Raw genomic sequence first — 24601 nt, 5'->3', positions numbered from 1 at the left:
CAAGAATAAATAAAGGAATTGAAAAAAAATACTTGTAACAGAATTTGCAAAATGCCAGAAAATTGCTCAAATCTAAGGCAAACATGGAGACGCACGATTACTCACTTTCAATCTATAGCGTGAATCGAAAAATGAAGCCAAAATAAGATTGACAAACGTTATTGAATTGTAACATTTTCCCCTACTCGAACAGCAATACGTCTTTGGCAGGGCAGCATATGATGGGGGTTGAGCCACAGACCGTAATCGTAAAATCGGACTGACATCGTTCGTCAGTTACCCGTCGCTGTCACTGATCGGTCAACAGAAGAGGGATTACGAACTGTCATGGTTTACCACTAGCATTTGACCTGGTAGTTAAACTGTCTAGAGAATCCTAGTTGTGGTAGGTGTTCTGTTTTTAAATGGGGAAATGGTTATAAAAGTATGTTCGTGCTTGGAATTGATGGTTTGTTGATTAATCTCCTAGATCTGCACAATTCTTAGAAGGATCAAACATGCTCAACTAGAAAGTTTAAAATTGCAAACACAGAAAACTTCCAAACTTTTGCCCAATTTACTCAATCAGCAATAATAATAGATTGACATGGTACCAACAGCTTGAAGTTGACGGTCATCATCGATAGTGTGTTATTGATTTCTCTTCGTCAACGAAAATCCAATCTAACTTTTTGGCATGCAATCTATATGATGGCCAGCCGAGCAGCCATACAAGCATAAGGATTCTTCTCTTTATACGCTTGCCTCACTGAAACCGCTCATATCAGAGCCGACGCGTTCAAATTCTACTAGAGATATTGTTCTATTGTCAAGGCCAGACAGCACTGTTGACTCCAAAAACACTTTTCGTTCAGAATCCCGAAACAAAACTTATGATTCTTTAATGCACAGAGCAGAATTTATCGCTGCAGGAAAGTGATATTACGGAAAGAAAAAGGCCGAAAACGTAAAACTTCACCCACCACGCTAAACATTACACAGAATTCCTACGCGTTTGACGTTAGCGAAAATCTTGCAAACGCCCAACGAAAAACACATAAATATTGTCGCAAGACAGCCGTATCCAAAAGAAAAGTGCGGAAGCCATACCTATAGTTTACCTCCAGCCCAATCCACCCACCTTATCTTGATGGCTTTTGGGTCGTCGAGCGGGAAAACATATGTCCAATATGTACTTTCCTGAGCGGCTCGCTACAATCGAACCCAAACAAGGAACGAAGAGTTGACAGCGATAGATTTTGGGAGGCATGCCTTTCAGGCAGGGGTTCCCTAAATTTTATCAGCTTGTGACACACAGCTTGATTGGTTATAACACTTACCTGTGTTTATTTATCATTAAACCTATATCTCAAGTACACTCAGGGAAATTAGAAAAAAAAGCATTACAAAAAGAATCTTGGACCGACGGGGAATCGAACCCAGGCACCTTCAGTTTTGCTTTGTAGTCGAGGACTAGGCCACTAGGCTGAGGAAGGCTTCAATTTGAAAACGTAATATTGACAAATATTTTTATATTTGAGAAGCTGATACTAAATTCAATTTTTATTTACTCGCTCAGTTTTTTTTTTTTTTCTTAATGTAACTTTGAAACTTTGAGCAGTACACTTAAACCTAAATTTACGAAGTCTTTTTTACATTCATTCAATTTAAGTTATTTTAAAGAAATGTTTTGAGTCATCCAAGAACTTCCTGAAATGAAGGTCTTAAGATCTACATACGTAATAAGTAACATAATGGACGATTATTGATGTAGTAAATGTTCTTAGTAATTCAACGAATCAAGTTTCATAAAATCTAAATGTAAATGCAGTTGGACCAATCAATTTTGGACAATCTGGGTCATCCAAGTACTTTGTGAAACATAGAACTCTACATCTACGAGCATGATTTGTTACATATTTAAGATTAAATTTGGTTCATGCTCAGAAATCTTTGATGAATGTAACTTTAATGAATGTAACGACCGATGCACGAGTTCACTAATTTGACGTTTGAGCGGTGCCGAATTCACTCGTTGTTATGGGCACATAAAAAACACGGCACCGCTAAAACGTCAAATAATGAACTCGTGCATTGGTTCACTATGGATCAAATCGACTCATATTATGGATCAAAACACCATAACAGCAATTTATCTACGAGTTATCGAATGGTGTGCTAGTCAAAGCATACGTTTTGGCGTTTGTTTCGGAATCGTCTTACACGGAGAAAAATCAAGCTAGTTTGAAACAACCATAAATTTTGTTGTTTTTCAAACTAGAAATTTGGTTGTTCCTAACCATGAATTTGTTGTTACAAAGTCATGATTTTGTTTAAATCAACCTTACAAATTATGATGTTTCAAACTTGGTTTTTCATTTTAATTCGACATTGGTTTTGGTTGTATCAAATCAATATTTTAGTTTATTTCAACCAAAGCATAGTTTACTTTTGCCATAAGCTGGGTTGTTTATGTTTCCAGTGATTTCGTAAAATCAAACAGAAATATAAGATTAAATCAAACTAAGATTTTGTTTGAAACAGTAACCAACGATTTTCATGATTTGAAATAAACCAAATATTCAGTTTGTTTTGTTATAGATTTTGGAGCGACCTGCTGCAAGACCCAGCCTTAAAACAAGTCGTGAAATGCATTAAAGTTTTGAACGATCAGTATTCCACATGTCTTTACTGGTAAGCATAACTTATTTATCCAAGCAGTGTTTAAACACTTCTTATAGGAAGTGGTATACCACAACCCTTTCCGAGTGTACAGATATTCATGTTACTCAATTATATTTCAGGATCCTTTTGCTGAAGTTCCCTGGGAATAAGCTCCGTTCGTCGGTATATTCTAAAGTAAAACTCAAAGGTAAAATTTTAAATATACACATTGTAATGTAACTCCAACGATGTATGTATTTTGCAGATAATGTTTTCCGGAAACCTTTGCGTTCTCCCTCAGGGATTACATGAAAAAAGCTACGGACTGCCATCATGCCATGGGTCAAGCGAACGACGTGAATTATTAGCTTATTGCAGTTAATATGCTCCAATTGCTATGTATTGGAAGAGCGAATAAATAAAATAATGTTTTCTGTTAACGTATTATTATTTTTATTTTCAATTTTTCATTGAATGCAAAGCAAGATTTCCTACCGAGATTTTGTTAAAAACAAACAATCAACTTGTTTGATCCAAAATGAAGTTTTGTTGTTTCAATCCACTTTTCTTAGTTTAAAACAATCTAATATATTGGTTGTTTTTAGCAGCTGTCAAATCAAACAACAAATTTCTAGTTTGTTTCAAACTAAACTTGGTTGAATCAAACTACATTTCCATTGAAAAAATTACATTGAATTTTAGTTTGTTGCAACCAACATACATAGTTGAATCAAACTAAGAATATGTTTGTGCAATTTTCAATCTAAGATTTTGGTTGAAATGAAGTGAAGTTTAGTTGTATCTACCAATTTTTTTTCTCCGTGTATCTTTGATCCATGACTGGTATGGTTTTCAATGCCCCACAGTTAGGATTGCGATGCTGTGCAGATTTATTGTTCACGTAGGTAAAATGTGTTCTGCGTAGTTTCAACTCTATTTGACGAGATATTACCGTTTTAAGCCAACTCTGATCCATATATATGTGCTATCCATAACTGTGGGGTGACTGCACAGTCAGTCTATGCTATGCTTGAGTAGTATGTGTTTTTATTATAAATATTTTTTTAATCTGTTGCATGCTCCTGTAAGGTGAGCGATCGTGTCCGTTTCGCAAATAGCACATATGCATTGGGCGTAGTTTTGAAGAGTTTGAAAGTTATTTGGAGCTGCTCTGTCGACGATGGATTATCATTTGGTGAGCTCGTTTCATGCATCTATTTCAAATGAGTGAATTATATTTACACACATCTTTATCATGAGTACGGTATTAAATTTGATTTTGTGTATTTATTCAAGAGACTTGGTTCGTCGCCCCAAGTGTCGGAATACTTTAGTTCATATTGCACAGAATACATATTGAGAGACTCATACATTTACTTCAATCATTAAGAGTGTAGGTAACGAATTACAATGCATCATTGTGTATGAAATTGTCCTCTACTGGTTTAATTCTGACTATAACTGTGCATTAGGGTGCGGCTTATTTTTCAAAAGTTCTCATAACCAAAAATTCGTGTGCTCTACTTAATTCAAATCACATTAAAAGAGAAACCTCAAAATTTGAGCCAAAAATATTAACATTTAGAGGTGGCGCAAGCGTCTTGAAGTTGAATTTTCAGGTTATAAAAAATGACCTTCAGTGAAGTACACATAACTTTGTTATTTTTCAACCGATTTTAAAACTTTTAGCATCAATACCTTCAAAATTAAATTTGTAAAAACTTTGTTGAACATCAAATTTGTCTAAAATCAAAACAAGTTTTAGTGAAAAGTAATTTATTCCAAATTTTTCCTCGTTTTACTAAAATTTCCAACTTTGTTTGACCATAACTTCATGATTACTCAACCGATTCCAAATCTTTTTACATGCTTTTGAAGCTAATTTAATTGTTTTTAAACCTTTCATACATTACATTTCACTAAAAAAATGTCTTGACCGAGTTATTCAACAAAAACTGCACAAAAACATTATTTTTTAACGAAAAATGCCAGTTTTGTCAATTTTTTGGCAGTTAAATATTGTCTCTTAAGCTGAAACTGATTTTTCTCATTTGTTAAACGTTTGAGAAGGACATTGCAACAGTTTTTAAAAAATTTTGAAACAAAATTATGTTTGAATATGTTAAACAATATATGCACTATTCAACTCGTAATTAAGGCAAGATGCTTTACATACACGATTGCTCACTTTCAATCTACATAGCGTGAATCGAAAGATGATGCCAAAACAAGAATGACAAACGTTATTGAATTGAAACATTTTCCCCTACACGAACAGCAATACGTCTTTGGCAGGGCAGCATATGATGGGGGTTGAGCCACAGACCGTAATCGTAAAATCGGACTGACATCGTTCGTCAGTTACCCGTCGCTGTCACTGATCGGTCAACAGAAGAGGGATTACGAACTGCCATGGTTTACCACTAGCATTTGACCTGGAAGTTAAACTGCCTAGAGAATCCTAGTTGTGGTAGGTGTTCTGTTTGTAAATGGGGAAATGGATATAAAAGTATGTTCGTGCTTGGAATTGATGGTTTGTTGATTAATCTCCTAGATCTGCACAATTCTTAGAAGGATCAAACATGCTCAACTAAAAAGTTTTAAATTGCAAACACAGAAAACTTCCAAACTTTTGCCCAATTTACTCAATCAGCAATAATAATAGATTGACATGGTACCAACAGCTTGAAGTTGACGGTCATCATCGATAGTGTGTTATTGATTTCTCTTCGTCAACGAAAATCCAATCTAACTTTTTGGCATGCAATCTATATGATGGCCAGCCGAGCAGCCATACAAGCATAAGGATTCTTCTCTTTATACGCTTGTCTTACTGAAAGCGCTCATATCAGAGCCGACGCGTTCAAATTCTACTAGAGATATTGCTCTATTGTCAAGGCCAGACAGCACTGTTGTTTCCAAATACTTCTCGTTCAGAATCTCGAAACAAAACTTATGATTCTTTAACGCACAGAGCAGAATTTATCGCTGAAGGAAAGTGATATTACGGAAATAAAAAGGCCGAAATAAATTTAAAAATTAGTAGTGGCGACTATTCTTATACGAAATGTTTATTCGTGTCTTCATGTATCTTTTTACTCAATGAGTAATTCAGATGAAATTCTCACTGAGATTTACGTCATGTGTAATATTAGTTTTTTTCTTAGTGTGTAGCTCTCATTCAATTCTTTTAACTTTCTTTTTGTTTTAAGTAAAATGCTTAAGATTGAAATTGAAAATAGACTTATTACTCAAACTCAATTCAAAATCAGTTCACGATATCTTTTGCATCACAACCCAGAGTTTGAGAAACGCTGCTCTAAGGCATCTTTCATCTTTCGATCGCTGTTCAAAATTATAAGCAACACAAGAGAGCAATATATTTAGTTAAAGATGTGAGTAGAATAAATGGCCTTGTTTGGCTAAAAAGTATTACTCTGGACTACCATTGTATCATGCGATTGAATCTACATAGTTCAAGAAATAGTTTTACAGATATAGCTTATTAAAAACTGATTGCTGAAGCTCTCAAATTAAAATATACAATTATTATCTACATAGTCGTAATGGTAAACGCGCAAGCTTTTCAGAAGACCATGCTAAATGAAACGGGTTGTATTCCCACCAGTTGATGATGTTTTCATAATTGATATTTTCACGGCTTCCTAGAGCATAGAGTATCTTTGAATTTATTCTAGGATATACAAATGCAATTGGCAAAGATAAAAGTGTTATAAGAACAAGCCGAGAAGCAGGCTTTGACCCCGTTTGGACGTAACGCCACGAAGAAGAAGAACTAAATTGAGTCCATTGACAGTGTGAAAAACTAAGTTTTTTTATAGTTTTGAACTCAGGAACCTTGTGAAAATCAAATTTAAATTTGATAAACTTTAAGAACAAATGCTTTTTGAACACCCAGGAACGATTTTAACAATGTTTTTATGTTAGTAAATGGTTCATGAATTTAATAACAAGTTTAAAACAGCTTGTCCAACAATGACATTTATTGCTTGCCAAAACCGCCATCTCCATCCATCTGCCTAATCATCCGTCAATTTGTTTCGCTTGTTCTCGCTGATGTTAAGTCCGAGTCAGCAAGGAAGGGGATCGTGGTGTGAAAGCCGTCTGACTTCAATTGAAAAACTTTCTGCAGCACCGTTAAGTCACGCTGTAAGCCCTTTGAACCAGACGGAAATCCCAACATTTTGGAAAGTGAAACTTAGGCACCGTCAATTGAGTAAGTCATGCGATAAAAAGAGGGATTGGCATGACCGTTTAGTTATACATGGAAAAAAGTGTGCTGAGAGTTTAAACTTTCCAAATTCAGCAAAATGTGCGGAATGGATTTCCTCCCAAACCCTAGTCAGTTAAGTCAACAAAGTAGTACACAAGCAAGGTATTTCATATTTATCCATGCTTGAGTATGTACACACCAGAGTGAAGCCCGAGTTCAAAGGATACTTAGCTTGAAGGCAATAATGACAAACAGTACATTGTGAAAGCTGTACACGTCTCCTTACACGTTTTTCGGAACGTTGTACATTCCGTGCTCGCAACATTCTAGAGATCGTGTCACGTTCGTGGAAAATATGATGAGTTCCGGTTGAATGACAAACAGCTTGCCAACTATATGAAATAGTCATTTAACTGGCGAAGTTATAAGGGATTTTCTGATAATGTGCTCTCTTAAGAAAGGGCTGTTATAAAATATATAAAAAATGGGATAGAGCCATAGAATGGAATGGAAAAATGGATCTCGTGCTGCTATTAATCAGAACTGCGCTGTTTTCTTATGGTTTATAGAACTGACGATGTTTTGCAAGCATTTAAAAGCAAATTGAAAATATAATTAAATTTTTTGTACTTGTTTTTAATTATGAATCGTGGTTTACGGCTAACCAGCCGAGTGGAAGTTTAACAACTACCGAAAAGCTAAACGTTACATATAATTTGCAATTGAATTAGATGGACAAATTGATGTGAAGATTTGCGAAATAGTTACACGTCTTCTCAGTGAGAATCGAACTCACGACTCCCTGATCTCTAATTAAGGCGCGTTACCCCTACGCCATGAGAGGACTCATGAACGCAGAAGTTAACCGACTCATGAACACAGAAGTTAATCGAATTCAGGTTAACTTCTGCGTTCATGAGTCCTCTCATGGCGTAGAGGTAACGCGCCCTAACCATAGATCGTGAGTTCGATTCTCACTGAGAAGACGTGTAACTTTTTAGCAAATCTTCACATCAATTTGTCCATCTAAACCAATTGCAAATTATATGTAATGTTTAGCTTTTTGGTATTTGTTAAATTCTTTGTAGTTGTACACATCAATGTATTAGTCTATTCCAATTTCAAACCAAGAGCAAATTGATCAGTATATAAGAACTATATGTTGTGTTGTCTTTAACCTTCCGGTTGTCACGCAATTGACTACTGCCAGAGGTTTTTGTTCACCTGTGTAACACAAAATACAACATCACCACTACTAAAGTGTTAAGATTTATTTCAACATTTTTTTGAGAGTTTTCAAAATACAAAAAGAAACTGGAATAAACATTTTGAATGAACGAAAAATATAATTACTAGTCGTATTTACCTCATTTGAATGCCATAATGGTGTAGCTAGTCTCACATGAAGTCCGTCCAAATGATCCGAAACCTGGAACCAAAACGAGTAAGAAACATTATAAATGAAATAGTTCAAAGAAATACATGTCAAATAATATTGATTCATAACATAACCAAAGGACCAGATGGCATCAACAACGAACCCAATTAGGTAAAAGCGAGCAATGAATTGCTCGTTTGCTCCGGAAGAAAGGAAACGAGTTGAACAAACCGCACTGGAAACTATTTACACTGTTGTAGAAAGGAAAGCACTTTGATCACGCCAAGGCCACTATCCTTTTCGAGACCACATTTCCTCCTCGTTGCCCCGCCTTGGAAACAGAATTCCTCAAAACGAACGGTGTCCAACCTCAAACACGCCGGGACCATAAAAGAACGATTTAACTTCATCATTTACACACTGAGCCCCGCTCCAAAAGACACTCCAAGACTCATTTGGTGGACAATCGATGCCATCTCGTTCTCCCGCAGAACCCATCATCATTACTATGATGAAAATGAACAAAACGACGCACTAAGGGGTTTTTCGGGCAATCTAGGTGGCCAAAAGTATTTGCAAACAATTTTCGCATTCTTTAGCGGAATCTTGAGCAAACGTACCGATGTGGCAAAAAGGCCACCTCTTATTTCTATAACAATAAGAAAATATATTTTTTTGCAATTTATCATCGTAATAGGCTGTTTTTCATCACGCCAATCTGTAGTGAAACGGCCTATTATCCTGCACTGAAGTATGCAGCCTCGTAGGATAAGTTTACGACTTATGCTGTAAAAATCATCATGCGTAATTTTCAAATTTCGTCCAACAACACGGTCACATTTTGACTACATATTTGCTGGTGTGTACATGAATTTTAATATATTCAAATTTTTTTTTGTAAAATGATTAATTAGACGCAGTTACCTCGCTAAACGGAGCATATTTCATGCGTCAATCCACATCAATAAGTCAACCGTTGCAATAATAGGATCATTAGATTTTTTATTTTGAGTCATTGGCGCAACCAAGGGGGTGGGGGATTTTGGAGGTCAAAATCCCCCCAGAGCCGAAAAATTATGAGGCTTACCAAGTTTATTTTTCAAATTCAACACTACACAGTTACTAAAGAGCAGTAATTTAGTTTGACTCGAATTAATACTGGGAATGTCAGTGGTTTTATATACTTTCAAGTTGTATTTTTTCAATCTTAAACTCTTGGGGGAGTTTAGTAAAACATACTTATCTGCGAGTTATTACTTTCAAATTACAACATTTTCAAGCCTTTTTGGTGCAGCATCCAAAATATCAAAAGTTTTATATTTGCCTAAGCATTTCGTCAAATTTTGCGGTCTTTTGAGCATACGGATTCCTTGATTTTTCAAGATTACTGAGAAGAAAAATCTGCGAATTGAAGTATTTAGATGCTGGTGGAAGCATTGAGGTATTTCTTCAATTTTGGGATTTTGTACGTGGGGATCATTAATTACACTTTAATTTTGAGATGTTAGTTCAAAATATGTAAGAAAAGCTTGACTTGAAATTGTTCATTAGAAATATGGATGCATTAGCGTCCTACTACAATAGTAAATAAATCGAATAATAAAGTCATCAAAAAAAAGCTTGACGATCGTGTTAAAAATTGTATAGTGTTATAACATATTTGGTCATAAGCATGAAAGCAGAACTCATTTTTGAGCTTTAGATTCGTTAGACTTAATTCTAGTCCACTTCTGCCAAATCTGTAAGATGTGATAGTCAGTTTCAGACAATTGATTTTTGCAAGGTTTTGCAATACTTTCGCACAACTGCAACAATAGTGACAACGATTTCTATAGCAAATTGCTACGCTTAATTTTTTTTCTCAAAGTCATTCTCATTTTTGAACAAATTGAAGCAACGATACCAAAAGAGTGGCTGGATGGCATCACGCAAATTTATTGTGATATTTCTTAACTTATTTTACTATGCAAAAAATAAAACATTCTTGAATTTTTCAACTCTATCAAAAAATATCTTCTCAAAAAGTATTTTTAAATTTGCTAAACGCGTCGAAGAAGTTTTGATTCTGGTGCTTGTTTTACTCTAAAAGTATAAAGGTCTTAAATTTTCATATGAAATAAAAACATAATATCTGTTTATCATAAGAGCTAGTAATAAAACTAAAAACAAGAGCTTACTGATGGTAAATCGATTTAAACAACAATTATTTTATTGCGAGCTAATGACAAAATGGCGCTGTAACAGTTGCCAACTGTTACATGGTAATTGAAATAACAATATATTTTGTTCTTAAAACGTTCCGTATTGTACTGTATTGTATCTTCAATTTTCTAGAAGACTCTTGACAAACTTTTCCTACATGACCTATGACGGAAGGTCCCACTTATCCCAGATTCTCACTTGTCCCGGAATACCTTACAGAAAAGTGCTACTTTTCAGCAATGTTTCATAAGGCTTTAGGACGTTTCGTCGTATGACGTTTGGTCGAATGACATTTGGTCGAAAGTACATTTGGTCGAAAGGACATTTGGTCGAATTGCTCTGGAACATTTATATAGGTAGTTGAACGGAAATTTTGAAAGCTTATTTTCAAATGATTGAAAGATCATTTGGTAATAATGATCAATTTATTTTTTAAGATTCTTAAAGTTTGTAAGATAACGTAAACTTTTAAATAATCTGAATCAATAACTTTGTTGAAAAAAAATGTGACATTTTATGTAGTCTTATTTTTAAATATCATACATCTTTTTATTTATAATTTCAAGTTATGCCAAAATCTAGGATTTTGATGATTGTTCAAATGAACCTTTTAGAAGTAGTTGTTCTGTACATTGACTGATATATTTAGCTCTAGTGAATTTATTATTCTTTGAAAATATCATCATTCGTTGAAAACTGCTCCACAAGTTATTTTATTAATCAGCGATGTGAACATAATATTTTTATTATTTGTTCTTTTGAAATGTCATCGTTCTTCGTAATGAACTGCTGATCTTCATCTGATGGTCCATACGAAAAGTGTGGTCGGGATCTTTCTTGCAGCTACCGAACGTGGGTAAGATTTTTGAATGCAGAAATCAGAATTTAAAAAGCAGGAAAAAATTGCTTTAAGGAAAACCTTAATGACGAAGTGAATGTTAGGTGTCAGTAAATCTACTTATGGCCAATAGCTTATTGTGCACGCTCAAAAAAGAGTTCTGGAAAACGTGAACTGTAAAAATACACCGTGAACAACCGTCATGTTTACACATAAACATGATCTAGTTCACGGTGTATTTTGCTTGTTGACGAGTTCACGACTGCTGTTCAACGGATTTTTCTCTGTGTGACTTCTAGCTTATTAACATTCCTCAAGCAAATATATGGCTTTGCTGACAGTGTTGATGACCTTGGGTGAAAAACAGAGTTTGTAGTAGAAGCTTTGAATTGTTAAGCATGAAAATTATGGTAGACCGAATTTGGTGAAATTTGTATAACGAACCACAAATAACCTGAAGTTTTGTGTATACTGGGCTCACTTAATTTCAGTCATTTTCCGAGGAGTTTTAGAGGGTTGGTCAAACAGAAAAGTAAGTAACCGAGAGATTTTTCGATTTATTAAAACAACGGTGAGCTGTAAGTGGTTGATGTGTTCTGCAAGTTTGTATAACTTCCGAAAGTGAACAACTTTTCCGAAGAAACGAACCAACCAAAACTTACCGTTTTTGAATTAAATCGAAAAATCTCTCGGTTACTTACTTTTCTTCAGGTTATTTTGTAGTTCGTCATCCAAGTTTTAGAAAATTTGGTTTACCAGAAGCTGAGACACAGATCTCCAAATTTGGGCATTTTGTATGGAAAAACAGCATTTGATTACTAAATTTTATCACTAACTGTATATCGGAAAGGCGATGACGAGTTGACTGAGGCGATAAAAGTTGCTTCCTTTTAAGATCAGCTTATCTCGAATCGCAGAACATCAGAACATGCCTGAACGAAAAAGCATCATGAAATGTCAAAAACGCATAAGGTTGATCAATATGTTCGAAGAGCGTCCATCAAATTGAATAACAAAACTTTAGTAGTCGTGCATACATTGTTGGTAAAATGGCTGAGTATCTTCAAATTATTCAATCACTCTTGTATTAGCGACAAAATGCTACTCTCGACGATAGTCAGACTAAAAGTAAATCTTTCCACGAAATGTCTGTTTGACCAAATATCGTATGCTTTCTGTTGCAAATAAACATTTTCGACCAAATAAACAGTTTCGACGAAATGTCCGTTCGACCAAATGTCATAGATTCGTTTCATAATAATTTGGGGTGCTAATTTAAGCCATTTTAATTTGTGTTAGTGCAAAAATGGTGCTGAAAAGTAGTACTTTACAAATCTGTCGGCTGTAAGAGTTGAAAAATTAATTTTCGAGGACCTCGATCTAATTGATTCCGATTCTTTAATCTTTGGACGATTTGAATTCGACTCAAAACTCATTTCTAGAAGTAATAATCCAACTTTAATGACAATTTTCGTAATTGCAATGTGTATGCAAATTGATGCGCGCTTAAAATATCTTCATTCAGCAACTTGTTGCACAAAAAACTGTTCCCTTTGAGTTCAACGATATGATCCTATCCGATATGATAAATAATGCTGTATTGTTTCACGTATTTTCATCAATTTTTGCGTTAACATAAAAAATCTTTTTTTTAAGATTTTATTGTTTTAAATAGCATGGCATAAGGTAGATTATAAACAATTTTTATCTAATGTATCATACATCGTTCAACTAATCAATGTGCTCATTGTTGTGACATGAGAACAAAAAAAGAGTAATTGGGTTTATATCAAATTTGAAAGAAATCAGTACTTTTTGGGACAAGTATGCCACAAAAAAAAAAGAAAATTCCCAAGTAGCAAGCGAAACATCTAATTGTTGGAATAAAATTTATGGAAATGTAAGCATCATCAATAAAATTAACATGCTTTCTGAAGTGTGAAAGGGGATAGCTGATCTTTTTGCTCCCAAAGTGATTTTTTCCCACATATTTAGTATTAGCATGTTTTTCGACGTTCATTTATCTACATCAATATTTTACAGTTATTTGGAGCTGATCTAGTGCAATACTATACATGATCCATGGTCATTAAAGTTTGGCTTATTTTCCAAAAGTTGTAAAAAGCATTTCTTGTGCTCTACTGTATTCAAATCAATCTTCAGGGTGCGGCTTATTTTTTCAAAGTTCCCAAAACCAAAAATTAGTGCGTTCTTCTGAATTTAAATCACATAAAAAGTGAAATCTCAAAGTTTGAGCCAAAAATATTAAGATTTCAGTTTGAAATATAACTTTTAGTTAAAATATGACTTTCAGTGAAGTCTTCATAATGATGATATTTTCGCACTAACTTTTTACTCTTTAAAATTAAATTTATGAAAAGTTTGTCTTCCAGTAGTCGCACGGTTTGCCACCATCAGAGCCACCGCGCTGCTGTTGTGAATGAATAGCGAGGTTTTTCAGCAGTGTTGTACAAAATTTACCAGCATAATGACTGAAGTGTTAAACTCTATATACAATACACTCAATTAAAAATTTGTTTTGACTTAGTTGCTGATATTTTTATTTTGTTCAAGTTTCTTCGCCCGAGATAACATTTTTTTCTTTTACACTAAAGTTTATAAATCGTCTTGTTATACTTGTGAGTAGAATAGTGCATGTATTTTTTAATAATTGCAAAAATATTTTCGTTAGCTTTCGGATTACACAACATAACAAAAAATACATTTGTGCATGTCTCAAGGATTAAATTATGTGTCTTTAGAAGATTAAGGGTTGCTGAAACTGATGCTGTTCTCAGAAATGTTTGAGCACGTCACATTTTTAGCTATAGGTCGCCAGAGTTGTATAAATCACTGGTTTTTTTGAAGTTTGCATGAAATGTAAGGTATGGTTTATCAAACTTTTGGTGGTCTAAACCACTAAGTATGCAGAATAGCGCTTTAAATCTCATATCAGATATGGTTTGTTTAAAATTGTGTGACTAAATTTAGATAGAATCGATTTTTTCAACAACCATAAAAAAATAACTTTTGGGCCCTCAACTAAGCAAATAGCGGTATTTGATTCTTGAGACAAAAACGTGATTCGTAGAGTAACCATTTACCCGAATAAGAATGTAACGCAATAGCATTTTTCGTTAAAATTTCATGATTTTGAACATTATTTTTTATATAACATAAAAACCGTTTTATTTTTAACTTTTATTGCAACATTTCTCTTTATCGACCGTTCTCTATTTCGACATTATGTATATGGTTGACATTCTTGATAATGACACATTTTTTAATAACAAATTTCACTCATACTAGATAACGAAATTGAATCCATATTATTTGCTGAACAGAGCACTGTGGTTAATTTATATTACAATAAGTTTTGTCTTATGAAAGTTATGATAAAATGAGTGCAAAGCTACAGAAATCACTAAGCCTGCAAAGTAAATAAGATATTATAAAAAAAAAGTTCGACGCAGGTGCTAAAACAAACAATTATCTGTGGAATATGGCATATGGCACAATACAATATCATCTTTTATTAAAAATTAGGAGCATATTCTGGAAAAGGCAAAATATTCTGCTAACATGTTATTTCATTCGGTTCATCTAAAGAAGATATGAATTTTTGGCGCATTACTGTTGTTGTTGCTACGAACATGGATGGATCTGAAAAATTGGAACTGCTCATAATAGGCAAGAGCGCTAAGCCGAGATGCTCCAAAATGTTAAAAATCTTCCTGTGATTTACAGAAGCAACTCGAAATCTTGGATGGTGAGTCCAGTTTTTGAGGAGTGGGCATTTGCATTGGTCTCAAAAATGAGAAATGAAAATCGTGAGATAATTTTGTTTATCGACAATTGGCAAGCCACTGCAAACTAAATTGAGAAACATTGAATTACACTTTTTTTGTTTCTAATATGACCTCGGTGCTCCAACCCCTCGTTCTTGGCATAATCAAATGCCTCAAGGCCCATAACCACAATAAATTAGTTAAAAAAAAAACAATTTAATGCCATAGAAAAACAAGAAGATTATCAAGTAAACTTATTGCAGTGCATTAATATGCTAAACGATGTATGGCACAATAGAGTGGTTCAAAAAATCGTTTTTGCTCCACACCGCTCATTCGATTCTAGATCAAATTCTGAGTGTCCTCCCAAAATTTGAGCTCATTTGGATGAAAATTGAGACTGCACAAGCCCTTCAAAGTTTATATGGAAAACACTATGACCGATTGAATGAATTGCTTGCTTTTCCCATATAAACTTTAAAGGGCTTGTGCAGTCTCAGTTTTCATCCAAATGAGCTCAAATTTTGGGAGGACACTCAGAATCTGATCTTGAATCGAATGAGCGGTGTGGAGCAAAAACGATTTTTTGAACCACTCTAATGGCACAACAATGTATATCAGTTTGCTATAGTCAACTACTTTGTCAAAGCTGGTTTCACAAAACCCTCTATGATAATTCACATAGACGAAAATGATCTCAATGACGAAAATATAGATGGTCACAGCAGCTTTGAAAAACTTTTGGAGGCTGGATTCAAATCTTTGGATGGTATGGTAATTTTAATGAGTATCTAAAAATTGAAGATAAACATAAAATATTATATTTACAGACTTCGTTACTTTCGATGACGATATATGTTCGAGTGAACTATTGTCAGATGATGACATTATTCAAATAGTTCGTGGGGAATCATCAACAAGTTTCGCAAACAGCACTGGCGAGGTAGCATGAATGAGCGACAATGAATTAACCTCTCCATCTGATGCCGACTTATCAAAAGTTTTCGAAGTTATTTATTTAGGACTGATGACCAAAGAAGTCATTGAAAAAATAGCTTCAAAAGTTTTTTTTTTATTTGAAGAAACAACAGATATGAAATAAATGAGTTAAACCAATTGACATTTGGAACCCATTATATGGTATTGTAATTTTTTTTGTAACAATGAACTTAGTTCTGAGTGAAATACAATGAAATTAAACAATGGGGTGCGAAATTGGATGATCCTTTCTTTGTCACGGGATCCTCAAGCACCGTATTGTCGCTGTGTACGAATAGCGCGGGGTTTCTCAACTGTTTGTTTACAAAATACAGCAGCACGAACACTGAAGTGTTAATATGACCAAAACAAGAAGAAGGGTCGAGCTAATTAAATGTTCAGCAAAGTTGCTTGTTTTGGTTGAGTACGAGCTTACTTAAATATAAACAATTCGTGAATTATGACCAAACTATGAGATAAATTTACATTTTATTTTGTACCAAATATTTCATATAATATAAATATGTTAAATAAATGTTGAATAAATGAGAAATCAAGCTGACTCTTTGAAACCCTAAATAAGGTTGTGCAAGTACGGGTGTACTGTGTACTTTCAGAATCTGAAGACAGAATTTTGATTACTGTGACCTTGAAAACGTTGCACTGTGTAGTTACTGTGGGTTTGAATTTATATTCTGAGCTTTATAGCTTAATAAGAACGGAATTAAAAGGTATAATTCTAAAATCAACATTTATGATTCTCTTTATTGAGATTTTGCTCAGAGGGTGCGAATACGTAAAAGAGTTTATACATATTTTTTTTAGTCTGTCTGAAAACTGTGCACATGTGTTTTGTTATTGTAAACTGCAAATGTAAATGAAAGGCGAATAAGGTACTATATCATTCATTTCCAACTAGAATGAGTATCTGTCGAAGGATACAAACTTTAGTTGGAATTAAAGAGGGTTGGACATTACGCAAGACGTTTCGCATAAGGACGATTCGCATTACGACGTTTTGCATAATGAGAATCATATGCTTTTTTCCACAGGCTACCTATTCTTGTATGAAGCTGCATTATGCGAAACGTTTATTATGCCAAACGTCCGTATGCAAAACGTCTTTATGCGAAATGTGTCACCACTCACTTAATACTGAAATTATAGTTAGTATACTGAAAACAATCATAAACGTCCTGCAAGAAGAATAAACTAATTTATTTTTATTTTTTAAAACTTGGCTTGAATGAGAAACGAATGATTATAAGGCATTCTTCCCCAACTGTTAAGCATAACAACATTTCAAAATCTGATCAAATTTATAAAATGACTTTTGGCCAGTTAGATTCGCCAAACACCCCTTAGTGCGACGGTCGTTCGATAGACAGCAATTGGTTCTTGATCTTCGTGAACAAAAGCAGCATGGTCATTCAGGGAAAACCCATATCAATCCACTTGAAGGAGAATATAACCATTCTAAGTACCCTGGAGGTTTGAGGAGCAATTGAAACCGATGTTAGCTCACTTCTCGAGAAGAAAGATAAAAGGTAGGTTTTCCCGCTACCGCAATCGAGCTGTTCACCAGTAGCTTCTTTTTCCGATGATTGAAGGTCTGATCCGTTTCCGAAATGACTGTGTAAATATTGCGTGCCCGATGGTCACCTCCGGCGGTGAAGTCGAAGGATGCCTGGCCACAGAGAAACCGTTCCGATAATTGTAATGTGTTTTTGAAAGTAGAAAGTGATCCCATCCCATTGGCATTGGCCACGACAAGAAGAACGTCCTATAATGTGTCAATAAAGTTTCATGGTTGCACTGGCAGGTTGATGGGGCTAGTCACTACAGGTTGAGACAGGATTTTACTACCCCTTGGAGACAGGAAGACAACAATCTACCAGGAGTATTAGTTTATGTCACCCGTGTGCCGATTGGGGTCAAGGAGACTTTCTAGGAAAATTGCTTCATAATGCTTATGAGAGGGAGTTGAATGTGGATCCGACTTGCCTGCGTCGTAAAATTACAGAACACTCGTTTTCATTCTGTGCTGATTACACATGACCTAGTAGTTATCGTCCAATGAAATTGTTTGATTTTTTGGGTCAATAGCGGTAATAATTGATCTTGTTAACCCATTTTATCCGAAATAAAATCACCTGGTTTCAAGATTTTTTCGAAAACCTGTACAACCTTTTTTGAAACTATTTCTTTATCACGGTTATGAAATTATGTCTTTCAAGATAAATGACGCAAATTGTTCCATATTAAAAAAATCCTGGCTATCAAATTCATTCGATTCAAAACTTATTTTTCATCTTCTTCAGGCAATATTTCCCTCTCTGGAGCATAGCCTGTTTTCAACTTAATATTGTTTAAACACTTTCATAATTATTAATCAATATCTCTTTGCCAAAGTTCTCTTTTTGCTCAAAATTATTCTGGGTCGTCCTGGAATCCTAAAACTTAATCAACTTCAGCATGGTTATGCTTGTTAGTCGCGAAGACTACCACTTGGCAAAGGAAGGCCCTGAATCGCTGCATATAAACCAGATATTTTTGTTTTCATGTGATAAAAACTCTTTAGTAGATTTTAAATATTTGAAAACAACATTCTTGACTTTACTTCCCACTGGCATAGCTTGCTTCTCGGCTTGTGTTCAAAGGCTTAGTGTTCACGCTATCACTATGCTAAAGAAAGCCCCAAAAATTCGATGTTTATTTAGAGCGCATTTTGGAATTCTTGAAAATTTATCGAGGCTAGTGGACGATAAATGGGTAGGGTTCAATTTGCGAAAATCGTTCGAAAATTAAAAAAAAAACGTTACCTTCAGAATGGTATCTACGTATTGATGCCATAATTTGAAGTATACGTTATATTGGAATTCAGTTTTCTGATGAAGTGTGACCACAACAAATTTAAAACTCAAACGACCATGACAATTTTCTATGCGAGACGAAACGACTCACAAGCATATGCTGATGAGCGATGGTCTCAATCTTTATCAACTTAACAAATCTAGAATGGAACACTTTCAAACTCCCATCTTATTCAAAAGGTGCCACATGACAAACAAACTCAATTTACAATAAACATCGGACTTTTCCTCCAAGAAAAAGGTCTTCATCTCTTTCAACTGCTATCAAAGTGAACTTCGAAGCGATATCTGCAAAATCGTAACTTATTTATAACGTTCTGGTAATGGTCGACCAGCGAGCACAAGAAAAAAAAAAAGAGATCACTATAACCGTTCCGGCAATGGCCATGGGTTTGCTGAACTTCTGCTCTAGCTGCTCTAATGTCGTTGTTGCCAGCCACGTTAGGTTTGTTATGTAAAACATCCCTCCGTTGCCACCCATCGGTCGTCGCGCCACCACTTTTATCGCTATTCTATGCTCCCAGCATTTGGGATTATCAAAGTTTTTCGCCTTATCCTTGGGTTCGTCTCGCCACCAACACCCACAGACAGCAGACATGCTCGTTGTCCTTCGGTTGTGCGTTTGGATTTCGACAACGATAGTCCAAAGTTGGCCCCGAGGGACGACCGTCGGCACACCAAAGAAGCCACGTGCCATGATCTGACTGAATCTGAATCCTGCAATTGCGAACACACTCAATTTTATAGCTCCCCATCATCGTGTTGACTTCGATGATTTCAACCCGATTCGGCAGTGGTTGGGTTTTGATTTTATGACTACCACTATCGTCCCTACGGTGCTTGATTCTTGGGAATCGAGTGTTGTAGTTGTTCGCCTTGAATTTCATTGTTTAAATTAATCTAGGGATTCAATGCGAAGCCATATGTTTCAATAATTCATTGGTTATCTCCATCCATCAGAAGCATGAAACCGTACTACCGTTAACGACAACAGATTCCACCAGCAATTATTTCAACAGCGGCTAAAACCTGGCTGAATTTCCACGGAATCCAAAATTGATAACTGTCAACTGCCTTCAGCTGCGACAGACAAACCTCAAGCATTTTCCCGCGTTAACATTCCTCCCAACAATTCGGCTTTGGTCAATTGCCTTTCTATCAAATTTCACGCCATGTTGTCTCGCCGCCAGTCAGTCTTTGTCGTTAGCATGCCACGTTGAGCATCAGCCGTCTTTCCAGGGGTTTCTTCCCTTCTCCTGTCAATTTTCGCATTTTCCCAAACGTGCTTCTCTGGGCGGTGTTGTTATCGTCATCGTCTTCTTCTTCTTGGCATTACGACGTTCCTACTGGGACAGAGCCTGCGTCTCAGCTTAGTGTTAACCAAAAGATCCTGGACCGACCAGGAATCAAACCCAGACACTTTCTGCATGGATTTGCTTTGTATCCACGGACATTACTACTAGACTAAGGACGGCCCCTACCTATCGTAGCCGAAATTTCACTTAAAGTCTTGAAGCATACATCTCTAGGAACGTCAAGGTGAATGGCTAAACAGAACAGGCGATACTTATTTGGGGATGGTTTTCTTTTGGCTCCTTATACAGATTGCTATTTCTATCTCTGTTCGTTCTTATCTGCACCTTCATTCAGATAACATCTTCTCATTTTTTTTTCTTCTTTTCTGTAGCTATAGCAATAGATGATTATAAGAACTCAAGGAGTACAATTTGGCAATTGAACCTGTGCAATAGACTTTCTTTTCAAATTCATTTGTTAGTATCATTTTAAACGTTACATTAAATTCTCATATCTAAATGTTCTGCAACTCCAGAAATTACTTCCTGACGGAAATCCAGGCTACGTCCTTGTGTATTTTTGCAAGCAATTTTTTCACATTAAAATTACGAAGTTTTCGTCAAAATGTTTAACGTTATCGCAAAAATGTTGAAGGTAGATGAGAGTTTTCTATTTTGGAGGCCCTAAAATTAACCTCCGCACCGGGCCTCCAAAACTCTAGACGCCACTACTGGCGGCGCTAGTGAAAATGAAACTTTTGTTTGGCCGATATCTTAGAGCTCTGACCACTTCTAAAGATGACGCCTTCGACAAAGTAGTTTAGTAAGCCAAGGGCAATCATTGTTCGAGCAACTTGATTCAAAATTTTGCAACTATGTGATACCAGCGAGCGCAAAAAATTTGTTTTGAAGATATCGCAGGAGCCTGACCACTTAGAACAGGCCAGTCGAGAATTTTGTGCAGGATTCCCTAGGATTATATCAAAGCCCGAACCCTACCAAGACTCATGTTAAAAACATATTTTAGAAACTGGAGAAGTTGATCCTGCTCAGAATGTAGCATTCAACTTGTATGAGAACCTTTTCCAAGATAATGATTTAGTGTTGTCTAGGATTCTGTGAAATCTTACTGATTTTGTGGCAGTCTTACCCAATATTTTGTTTGAAGCCTGCCCAAGTGTTCAATTGTTTTTTTATAAGATTTCTTAATTGTATAAGCTTTTAATCTGCCTTTGAATCTGTCTAATTTTTGTTATAATTCTTTTCAGGTATGAAATTATTGGCCAAGAACCTGTAAGAATATATTAGCATAGATATTAGCATATATTTGAATTTATATAACAATACAATGTTGTCGGGACAAAATGTCGAAAGAGAAAACCAAGGTTCCTTGAAGGAAGGTTCATCAATCTAAGCAGTCAGTCGGTGCGAAGTGAGGTCAGCTGCAGAGATGGTGGAAGTGACAGCTGGCGAGCTAGCTAGCTGGCTGGTTTGCTCACTCTGGTTATCACTCCACCCTTTCTAAGGGATTGTTGGGTGGCCGTGTAGTTCCGGCGTCCAGAATAGAACTACGGACAACCCGTTCCGGTGGTAAGAGTCCACCAAACGGGGTAACCCCAATTCAAGGTGTGATGCGAAAAACCGTGCTGAGGAATGAATGGTCGAAGGGGTGAAAAAGATGTTCGGCCATTAACGGAGCCTGTGGGGCACCTGGGCACCCCTCACAGTATTTTGTCCCTTACCGCGTTAATGCAGGGCTCTGGCGTGGTGGACCTCTTTTCCCGTGCTACTCGTGGGATTCAAAAATGAGTACAATATCTAATCAAAACAATAGTAGTAGTGCAGGTAGTAGCAGTAGTAGGGAAGCGAACCCCTTCGCAAGAAGTGGGCTAGCTAGATCTCCGTTGAGGAGAGTAGAAGCAGGAGGAGGCAGCAGTGCACGTAGTGCCAGTGCTGGAACCCATATTTCATCCCCGGCTAACGCATCGGGTGAAGTTATGGATGGAGCGTGGTTGATGAGGGCCATCAATAAAAGTAGAGATGGGCTCTCTGCGATGGAAGTGGCTGCACAGCAGCTCGACTCCATAATTGACTTTGCGTCCTCGAAGTCTAACATCAGCAAGGACCTCAAGCAGGCCTTGCTTAGACTTCGTAAGTCAATGTTGGCGGCCAAGCAGAACCATGCTGAACCCATGGTGACTGTGGCTGCGGCAGAACCCGTGGAACTGAAGGTGCCGAAGTCTACCCAGACGGAACCCTTCGTTTTCGCGGGCAGCCCCAAAAGCGTGGAAGCGAATGCTTACAGCAAGCAATCGCAGAAGCGCGCGAGGCAGCCGTCAGGGGAGGAGCTACCCGGCGGCACTCGTAAGGCCAGGCGGATACTGACCCCGAAAACCGGCAGAAGTGCCGGAAAATCGGACCCCAGCCAGGCGTCCCGGAAAGCCGAGAAGGGTGGGCCCGAAAAGGCTGGCCCCTCACGGAGTGATGGGAACAGGGGGTTGCGACCTTTGAGAGGTCCTCCATCACCACAGGTCAGGGCGGAGCAGGGAGGGGACGCCCCCTGGACAACCGTAGTGAGGAAGAAGAAGAAGAAGAAACAGGAGAAACAGGAGCGCAGGGATACCAGACCTAAGAAAGGTAGGAGGGTAGGTGCCAAGCGCGAAAAGGGTGATGCGATCATCATCAAGACGGAAGAGTCCAAGTACTCGGAAGTCCTGAAGGCGATGCGCAGTGACGCGAAGCTTGCGGATCTAGGAGCCGACGTACGCAGTGTCAGACGCACTCGTACAGGTGAAATGATCCTCGAGCTTAAGCGCGACAAGGAGCGCAAGGGCGCCGCCTACAAAAGTTTGGCGGAAGAGGTCCTTGGCGCTGGTGTTGAAGTGAGGGCTCTGACGCAGTCAGTGACTCTGAAGGTGATGAACCTTGACGAGATCACTAACGCAGAAGAGCTCGTCACGGCACTGCGGCAACAGTGCGAAGTGCAGGTGCCCACCACCGCCGTTCAGCTACGGAAAGGTCCGGCAGGTACTCAGGTGGCCTTAGTACACCTACCTGTGGCAGACGCAAATAAGTCCGCTAAGGTAGGTAAGATCAAGGTTGGTTGGTCAGTATGTTCACTGAACATACATGAGCAACCAGTGATCTGCTTTAGGTGCAGGGAACCTGGACACAAGTCCTGGGGCTGTAAAGGCCCTGATAGGACTAAGTTGTGCAGGCGTTGTGGTGAGGAAGGTCATAAGGCACTAGGCTGCAAGAACCCTCCCAAGTGCTTGATTTGTTCCGGCAAGTCCGTGAACAACAATCACCCAACGGGAGGCTCAAGGTGCCCGACCTTCAAACGAGCCAACAACGAAAAATCACAGTGCAGGTAACGCAGCTGAACCTGAACCACTGTGACGCAGCTCAGCAACTGCTGTACCAGTCAGTTGCTGAGTGGGGGACGGACATCGCCATCATATCGGACCCATACCGAGTACCCGCCGGCAACGGCAACTGGGTCGTGGATGGATCCGGAAAAATGGCGGCGATATGGACAACGGGTAAATACCCTGTCCAGCAGTTGGTGTCTACTACCTACGAGGGCTTCGTGATCGCCAAAGTAAACGGGGTCCTCTTCTGTAGCTGCTATGCGCCTCCGAGTTGGTCGACCGAGCGGTTCACGCAGATGCTGGACTGTATGACGACCGCGCTGACAGGGCGAAGGCCAGTTGTAATAGCGGGTGACTTCAATGCCTGGGCCGTGGAATGGGGAAGCCGTAACACGAACCAGCGAGGTCAAATCCTGCTAGAGGCACTGGCCGTGCTAGATGTCGATCTGGCTAATGTTGGTGCCAAAAGTACCTTCAGCCGTAACGGAGCGGAGTCGATTATCGACGTTACTTTTTGTAGTCCTGGCCTAACGAGTAGTTCGAACTGGAGGGTAGACGATGGCTACACTCACAGCGACCACCTGGCGGTTCGCTACAGTATCGACTACAACAACAGCAGGCAGCGGGTTGAGGAAGCGGCTAGGTCAAGGCCAAGCCCTCGTAGGTGGAAGACATCGTACTTCAATGATGAAGTACTTAGGGAGGCGCTCCGCCGTGAGCGTAACCTACTCGGCCTAAGCGGGGACGAACTGGTAGCGGTGCTTACGCGTGCATGCGATGCGACCATGCCTAGAAAAGTCCACCCTAGGAATGGGAGACCACCGACATACTGGTGGACTCAAGCTATTGCGAACCTGCGCCGTGCCTGCCTACGGGCCAGGAGACGGATGCAGCGAGCACGTACCGAGCAGGAGCGTGAAGAACGACGGGCGGTGTTCACCGCTGCCAAAGTCGCGCTGAAGTCTGAGATAAGGGCAAGCAAAAAGGCCTGCTTCGAGGGA

General features: G+C 37.7%; 1 protein-coding gene across 1 annotated transcript in view; it reads right to left on the bottom strand.

Annotated features, from left to right (window-relative positions):
* The window catches only part of LOC5577693 (soluble guanylate cyclase 88E), a 171996-nt gene that overhangs the window by 91721 nt on the left and 55674 nt on the right, over nucleotides 1-24601 (bottom strand). Inside the window, exon 2 of the mRNA XM_021851987.1 lies at nucleotides 8244-8306. The gene's annotated coding sequence lies outside the window, so the exon portion shown is untranslated. The remainder of the gene's footprint in view (nucleotides 1-8243; nucleotides 8307-24601) is intronic.

This window comes from Aedes aegypti, chromosome 3 (genome assembly GCF_002204515.2).
Source record: "Aedes aegypti strain LVP_AGWG chromosome 3, AaegL5.0 Primary Assembly, whole genome shotgun sequence".
Taxonomy (NCBI): Eukaryota; Metazoa; Arthropoda; class Insecta; order Diptera; family Culicidae; genus Aedes; species Aedes aegypti.
The sequence above is the reverse complement of the archived record's forward strand: the minus strand, read 5'-3'. Positions and strand labels throughout refer to the sequence as shown.